The sequence below is a fragment of the Poromitra crassiceps genome (assembly GCF_964638095.1).
Source record: "Poromitra crassiceps genome assembly, chromosome: 18".
Taxonomy (NCBI): domain Eukaryota; kingdom Metazoa; phylum Chordata; class Actinopteri; order Beryciformes; family Melamphaidae; genus Poromitra; species Poromitra crassiceps.
This window is the reverse complement of record NC_139636.1, coordinates 31342113-31350117: the sequence shown is the minus strand read 5'-3', so window position 1 is coordinate 31350117 and position 8005 is coordinate 31342113.

Here is an 8005-nt window from a genome sequence, read left to right as displayed (position 1 = left end):
CATCCAAACAATATAGTTCCGAACGCCCTCTCCTTCAACTCCTCCCTCCGTGGGCGTGTCTAGTGGCTTTCAGCCTGCGTTTGTCACAAGCGAGTGCTCTGCTGCTGCTGCTGCTGCTGCGAGTTTGAGCAGCCTCCCTCCCTGGCAGCGAGTTTGAGCAGCCTCCCTCCCTGGCAGCGAGTGTGGGCTCACTCGTCTCTTGGGTTTGAGAGCCCCGATGAAGCCCCGTGCGACTCTAGGCTTTATGCTGCCCACCCAGTCCATTTCTGGAACCCCCCACCGCAGCAGCGCGAAAGCGTCCCCGCCTACAGTATGAGAATGAGGCTCGTTCGTTTCTGGCATTTCCTTGAGAATGGAGGAAGCAGCCGCGGGAGGCGGCTGCTTTTGGTTGACTTTCTCTCTGTCGGGAGAGCACCGTCGCCACCTAGCTGGTCGGTAAAATAGATTATACACATTCAATACTTCCAATATCTCCATAGGAGACGCGGGGGGCATTGATCCACGTAGCACCGTCAAAATTTTTTTTTTTTTTTTTTTGACGACTCAACTCGTCGTTGGCAGTGAACGGTTGGATTCTGTTTGATGACTCAACTCGTTGTTGGCAGTGAACGTGTTAATGGTATTTTTTTTTTTTTTTTTTTTTTTATTGTGTTTTAATGTTTAATTACCATATGTAAGGGTTCATGCACAGAGGGGATTGTCGGGAAAGAGATGGCTGTTTGAGGAAGCTCCCATTTATTAACATTTCAACAAAACAACATAACACCACCTGTGTTGTTTTTTACAGTGCACACAGTGTCCGCGGTGTGGTGAAAAGAGGGCAAGAGAGGAAATTAAAACAGAAGTGGATTTATAGTTAGAAAGAGTGCTAAAAAAGAGAGATTTTTTTTTTTTTTTTGAAAAAATCCATAGATAAGCCGCACCGTTATATAAGCCGCAGGGGCCAAAAAAGGCAAAAAAACGGGAAAAAAGCCACGGCTTATAGTCCGGAATTTACGGTAATATTCCATCTGTCGCACACATACATCGACACACATTGTTTAAAAGAGTAAATAACTAATCCAGAAGTAACGTGACGTCTCTTGTCCCGGAAGTGAGTTTCTCCATAGACCTTTTGAAAAATCCTTATATAACGAGTTTTAAGGCTGGATCCAAGCAACCCGTGACCTACTGAATCCTGAGTGACCATAAAACATTTCAGTTGGAGCAAAAACAAAGGTAACACTTTATATTAAGGTTCTATCATAAACATCTTTATTGGTAGCTTATTATACATTTATAATTGCACATTTACCAGCCTTTTCCTTTCCTGGACAATTTTGCAAATGTCTGGAGAAAATAAATGGAAACTCACTTCCGGGTTGAGAGACGTCACGTGACTGTTCAGCTCCATAATGAGCTCACAGTAAGGAGCACCATCCTGAAGCACTAGGTAGCAAACACCTACCGTAATGCTAATGCTAATGCTAGCACCAGAAAACCAGCGGTACAGTGACGTTGAACTGGATTTGACTCAGTTGCGCATTATATAGCGCAACTCTTATATAGCGCACCCAATGTGCACGGGATGCGGTCAAACTGCCGGAACAGACTCTCGCCCATGTTAATATTTACTAACCCGCCTGTTACCCGAGTCCAGCTTCTCCACAACACACACAAAAAACAACAAAACTGGCGTCTAATTGAGACTGGCGTTTACCAAAACATGTAGCCAGACCCGGCGTCTATTTGGGACCTGCGTCTTTTTGGGACTCCGCATTTATTCGAAGTTTTACGGTACGGAAAAAAACAGACATGAGTGTAGGTCTGTTCATACGTCTGACAGATGACATGAGTGTGGGTGTGTTCAGGCAGCTGCACGGAGCCGTAACATATCTGTTTTGAAACCATAGAAAACAGTGGTGGTGTCAGCAGCACCATCTCTTCTGCTCCATCCAAATAAGCTCTTGAGCAGGCAGCAGGATCCCGATGGTTTCCTGTCTTCTCCTCGAGCAGATTGTTGTCTCTCTACCACTCTGCTCTCTCTCTGGATCTGTATTGTCTCTCTACCACTCTGCTCTCTCCATGGATCTGTGTTGTCTCTCTACCACTCTGCTCTCTCTATGGATCTGTATTGTCTCTCTACCACTCTGCTCTCTCTCTGGATCTGTGTTGTCTCTCTACCACTCTGCTCTCTCTATGGATCTGTGTTGTCTCTCTACCACTCTGCTCTCTCTGGATCTGTGTTGTCTCTCTACCACTCTGCTCTCTCTATGGATCTGTGTTGTCTCTCTACCACTCTGCTCTCTCTATGGATCTGTATTGTCTCTCTACCACTCTGCTCTCTCTCTGGATCTGTGTTGTCTCTCTACCACTCTGCTCTCTCTATGGATCTGTGTTGTCTCTCTACCACTCTGCTCTCTCTGGATCTGTGTTGTCTCTCTACCACTCTGCTCTCTCTGGATCTGTGTTGTCTCTCTACCACTCTGCTCTCTCTATGGATCTGTGTTGTCTCTCTACCACTCTGCTCTCTCTGGATCTGTGTTGTCTCTCTACCACTCTGCTCTCTCTATGGATCTGTGTTGTCTCTCTACCACTCTGCTCTCTCTATGGATCTGTATTGTCTCTCTACCACTCTGCTCTCTCCATGGATCTGTGTTGTCTCTCTACCACTCTGCTCTCTCTCTCTGGATCTGTGTTGTCTCTCTACCACTCTGCTCTCTCTCTGGATCTGTGTTGTCTCTCTACCACTCTGCTCTCTCTGGATCTGTGTTGTCTCTCTACCACTCTGCTCTCTCTCTGGATCTGTGTTGTCTCTCTACCACTCTGCTCTCTCTCTCTGGATCTGTGTTGTCTCTCTACCAGTCGTACTCTGCCTTCATTTCATCTGTACTTGTGCACGTTTTCTGAACGCTTACGGATACGACAAAATGGCAGTATCTCACACACACACACACTTCTGACTCTCTACTGCCCCCTAGTGGATGTATTTCTTAACATGATGCTATGGTACTGTAACGGTGCATGGAAGTATGTTGTTGGCAGTGACGGTTACATCGTTTGAAACGGACATATTATTTTTGTGCGAAAACGGAGCATAAATGAGCCATAAGTCAACTCTTCAGAAAACTATCTGGACGGGCAAATTTATGATGACACATTACAGTCAGTAATGGTTTCTGTAACTACGATTCTCAAGTTTCTACTGCTTCTGGGTCGCTTTCATGATATGGCAATAACAGCCAGAGACAGAGTCCCAGAGCGATGGACCAAATGTGGGTCTCCTGACCAGGCCAGTGGCTATAGACCTGATGTACAGGCAGTGAAGCACACTGCACCCAGTTCAGAAAGGACATTTATTTAACTTCATTTAAATTAATTAACCTCATTTTATGTGTAGCTCCCCTTTATGTATTGTACTGTTGTGGACATTTCGTGCCAACCTTAGGAGGCGTTCATTTTTAAACATAGGAACATGCAGTGACTTTACTGTGTCGGATAATGAAATGTTCAACTTTTGTATGCTACTTTCTACAAGTTCCTCCCATGGGCAGCACCACAACTATTATGTATATTACTCATAACGTATAAAAAAAAACACTTCCGGCTCCTATTATGATTATTATTATTATATATTTTTTGTGGTCCCTCACCCGTGACGCTGATGTTTTCAATAATGTTTTGTTTTCATGGTTTTGCCACTTGAAAACTGACAGAAAGCACCATAGACAACTTTGTTCATATGTATGTAATATGTAATATGTCAATCACTGTTGTGATTGTTTTGGGAAATATCTGTGATATTTCTGCGAGCAGCAGAGATGATGTAAAATAATTGTGTGAAACACACCTGAAATTATCACTAAATCCATTTCTAATTTGGACACATTGCAAAACTTTATAACAATGTATACCAAAGCAGGACAGTCATCCTGTTTATGAACGGAACAACACTATCTGTATAATAGAGAAAGAATGTCAGGTGGTACTGTAGATATGGCACGCCATATATTTATCACACTTTGTATATAAAATATAATATAAAACCATAACCGCTGTCTGTTTTCTCTTTGAGGGGGTTTGTCAAAGGCTTGGCTTGTGTTTGCCAAGCTGAGGGTTCCCAACAGCGTCGACTCAAGATGGCAGATATCGTAGGTTCCGCACAAAGTTGATGACATTTTGTAAGTCTCTGGCCCAAAAGTGTTGTTTGATTGTACTATTATTTATTTTCTTGTCCTATTAATAAATGGAGATGCACATCTAGAATTCTAGAACTGAAGCAACCAAAACTCAGACGCTGAGAAAAGAAAGTTGCTTGTCACGATAAATCGTAATAAATCGTTTGACTTAATTGAGGGAATGTAATAATTGTATCTATCAAATCCGCTATTTCTGTTGCTCTTTGAACAACTCGGGATATTTATCGATAAGATTTTTGCCAAGCTGGCCGCGCTACAGGCTTACAGTATGTTGTGTCTAGACCCGACCTTGCACCCATCATTATTTTACAGTGGGGCATGCAAAAGCCTCTTACACCCTTTCCCACCACCCACTCCAACTCCATTTCAGTGATTGCTGTCAGAATATAGAGCCATTTAACACTTATTTTAACACAAAAACATTGCTGAATGCAGCTTTTAACTGTATAAAACAAAAGAAACAAGTTTTCCAAAGAACACAAAATAAGCAAGTCACCACGATCCTTGGACGGTTTGGACTGATTTCAAGACGGTTGCAATTATTTTTCGGGATGGTTCTGGGGCGGCGATGTCATTCTGCTACTACTGTTATTTTGTATTGTTATTGTTGTATTGTTATTTTGAAAGTAATGCAAAAGTAGTGGAATAAGTAACAAGTTACTCTACACAGACAGTAATATTGTAAAGTAACGTATTACTTTCAAATGAAGGTAACTAGTAATATGTAGTATATTACATTTTGAAAGTAACTTGCCCAACACAGATGAGGTCAGACATTGTGACATCATCAGTGGGACAAAATTGAAACCGATATTTTGCCCACTTGCTCGCTTTTATAGGATAAGAAAATGTCCATGTCATTCAATGCAGTTATTTTGGTGAAAGTAATGCAAAAGTAGCGTAATAACTAACGAGTTACAACTCTACACAGACAGGAGGTAACTTATTACTTTCAAATTAAAGTAACTAGTAATATGTAGTAGGCAGAGGAGGTTTTTCCAGTGAGGCATAGGAGGATGGTCCTCCTCTATTAGATTGGGGATTTTATATAAAAAAAAATATTATAATTTTTTATTTTTATTTTTTATATTTTTCATTTTTCATTTTTTTTTTTATAATAAAATATCAATCAAATGTGTTTTTTCTTATGTGCAGACGCTCATTTTTCCATTCATTATATTCTTATATGCTTAAACAACAGTGACCTGAACTGATGGAAAGGAGAGCTCCATGCAGAGAGTCACTCTGGCCCTGGTCCCAGCCTTTAGTAGGCAGATAAAAAAACTTCGCCCTGTGGGTGTTTATTTATTTGGTCATTTATCTAATGAAAAATATGATTGGTTGAAAAACACTTGCAATTCACAGAAACCTGACAGAAACACGTGAGAGTGATGTGTTTTCCCACCAATCACATTGAGCTGGAGGTTCGCACGCCCTTACCCTGGTTAAACCAGGTGAAATCTAATTGGTTGTTGGTTGGATAGATGGCTGACAGTGATTGACATTCTGTATTGTCCAATGCTGAATAGCCTACATCTGAAAATCGTGTTGAATCCGCAGCGCTCCATTGGAAATACAGGAAATGAAGACCTGACAGGTTAATAGATAGATTTACAGACAGTAGCACCTATATTTTCCCCTTTCTCTTTTCCTATTAACCTATCTTTTATATTATCAAGCAGTAAGTTAGCTCACAAGCCAGACAGTCGTTGCATTGTATTACGCGGAGTTTAGAGAGGGCAGCGTGGTTCACACGGAGGACAGAGGCTCACAAGCAAACACTGGGATAATTTAACCTCATCGGCTGCACTCGCACCGGCTACAGACTGCATGGATATTCAAGTAAGTCAATTCAGTTCGAGTTATCCGGGTCTTCTACTAAATTCGTCCACCAAGCAGTGCTACTTTTTCGTATTATATTGTTTTATGCTGAATAGCCCGCCATTTGGCGATCTTAAACTCGCACATTTTTTAATGATGTTATCTATCACATCCGCTAACCTGTTGCTCGTTGAACAAGTCGGCATTTATCAGCTCAGCTGCACCGTCAAGCTAGACATAAGGGGGAAGAGGACAGCAGAGAGAGAGAGAGAGAGAAAAAAAAATTGCCCACCCAGTGCCCAATTCGGTGTCTGTTCTTTTATTCCTGGTGGGAATCTTTTGCTTTGGATAAGGATTTCTCTGCTGACTGCATGGATTTCTTTTGTGCACAATCTAATGTGCTTTTCGCTTAGGTTACTGTAGGCTACATCACCTTCCAGACGGCTTCTAGAAGAAAAAAATGCTTTTAAATCAGCTGTTTGATAAAACTATTTATAAACCTTATTAATAAAAATGCTTATAAATGAGCCATTTAAATTAAATTAATTAATTTGACAAATGAAAGACTGATGCTGATTTGCAAAATGCAATTTAAAATGTGCATTTTTTAATCCATTTTCATATTCTTGCTTATTCGTTTTCATATTATTTGTCCTTTGCATAATTCATTTCGCCTTTACTTTACCATTAGACAACTGTTTTACTTAAAGCACAATTATGCCACACTGTATACAGGTATGGCGCGCACACGGAAAAAAAAAACACCCAATTTTTTTTGGGCAGTACTCACATTATAAGCTGCAGCAGTGATCCTTCTTTATCATCACCAGTAGTTTGAACACTGATATAAATAAGCTGATGAAGGAGACTAGTCAGTCCCTGACTCTAGCTAAACTCACTGGTAGAAATCTCACCTGTCTCACTCTTTATGTTGTGTTATTGTCAGTGTGAATACAGTGTGTAGAAATCAGAAGCTTAACTCCCAACAGCTCATAGCTCAGTCAGCTGAGCGGCTGTGTCGCTGTCTCTGTCTGACAGGTAGACTGTTGGTTCGATTCCTGATGGAGGAGACATATTACAGCACTGCCCTGTCTTTAACATCACCAGCGTAGCGCCTCCTACAGGCAGATACACAGAGCGACACAGCGCCTCCTACAGATCCACTGAAATGGACACTGTGGACAGACTGCAAAGAGATCCAGACATGTCATATACTGAGTCTAGAGCAGTTTTTCAAAAAGTTATTTTTACGCCTAGCAGCAGCCAGGAGGAGCAACCAGAACAGTTACATAAAACATATTTCCGATGTCAGTAAAATTTCAGCTCTCTGTGGTTTTCTGTCTCATAACCCTCAGCTCATGTCTCTGCAGAGGTCAGGGGGGGAGAACATCCCCCCCCTTAGCTCCAGGCAGTGCCAGCTGAACGGGATTAGAACCCACAACCTCTGGCCCCGGTGTCACTGTGTGTATTATTCCTTCACACCACCAGCTGCCCTTCACACTCACAGCTCTTCTCCGGGCGCTCTTGTCTCTTCCCTCTGCCTGTCATTATTCAAAACTGACTGAGGCTCGAACCCACGACCGCAAAAGTGGCTGAGGTCTCAATATTGCCAGGCAGCAAGCCTACTCTCTGTGCCACCAAGTCAGACTGATTGAATTAGGTTTTTTCAGGGCTTTAAATGACTCTTTCCTCTGGCTGTCGACATTCAAAACTGACTGAGGCTCGAACCCACAACCTCAAAAGTCACTGTGGCTCAAACCCACAAGCACCAAACTGCTAGACAGCAATCCAACTCTCTGAGCTAGTGGGCCATAGTGATTAAGACTAGACGATTAAAGTATAGTCTTTATGCATCTTAAAATATGTTTTGAAGGGACCTTTTAAGTTGAATAGTATTTGAATTATATTAATATGACCGTGAGTTTCTATTCGCCTTGCACAGAAAACCTTTTACTTTTATAAAAGGAAAAGGGGCTAGTGCCGCACTAGCTTCCTCCCCTGTTTCC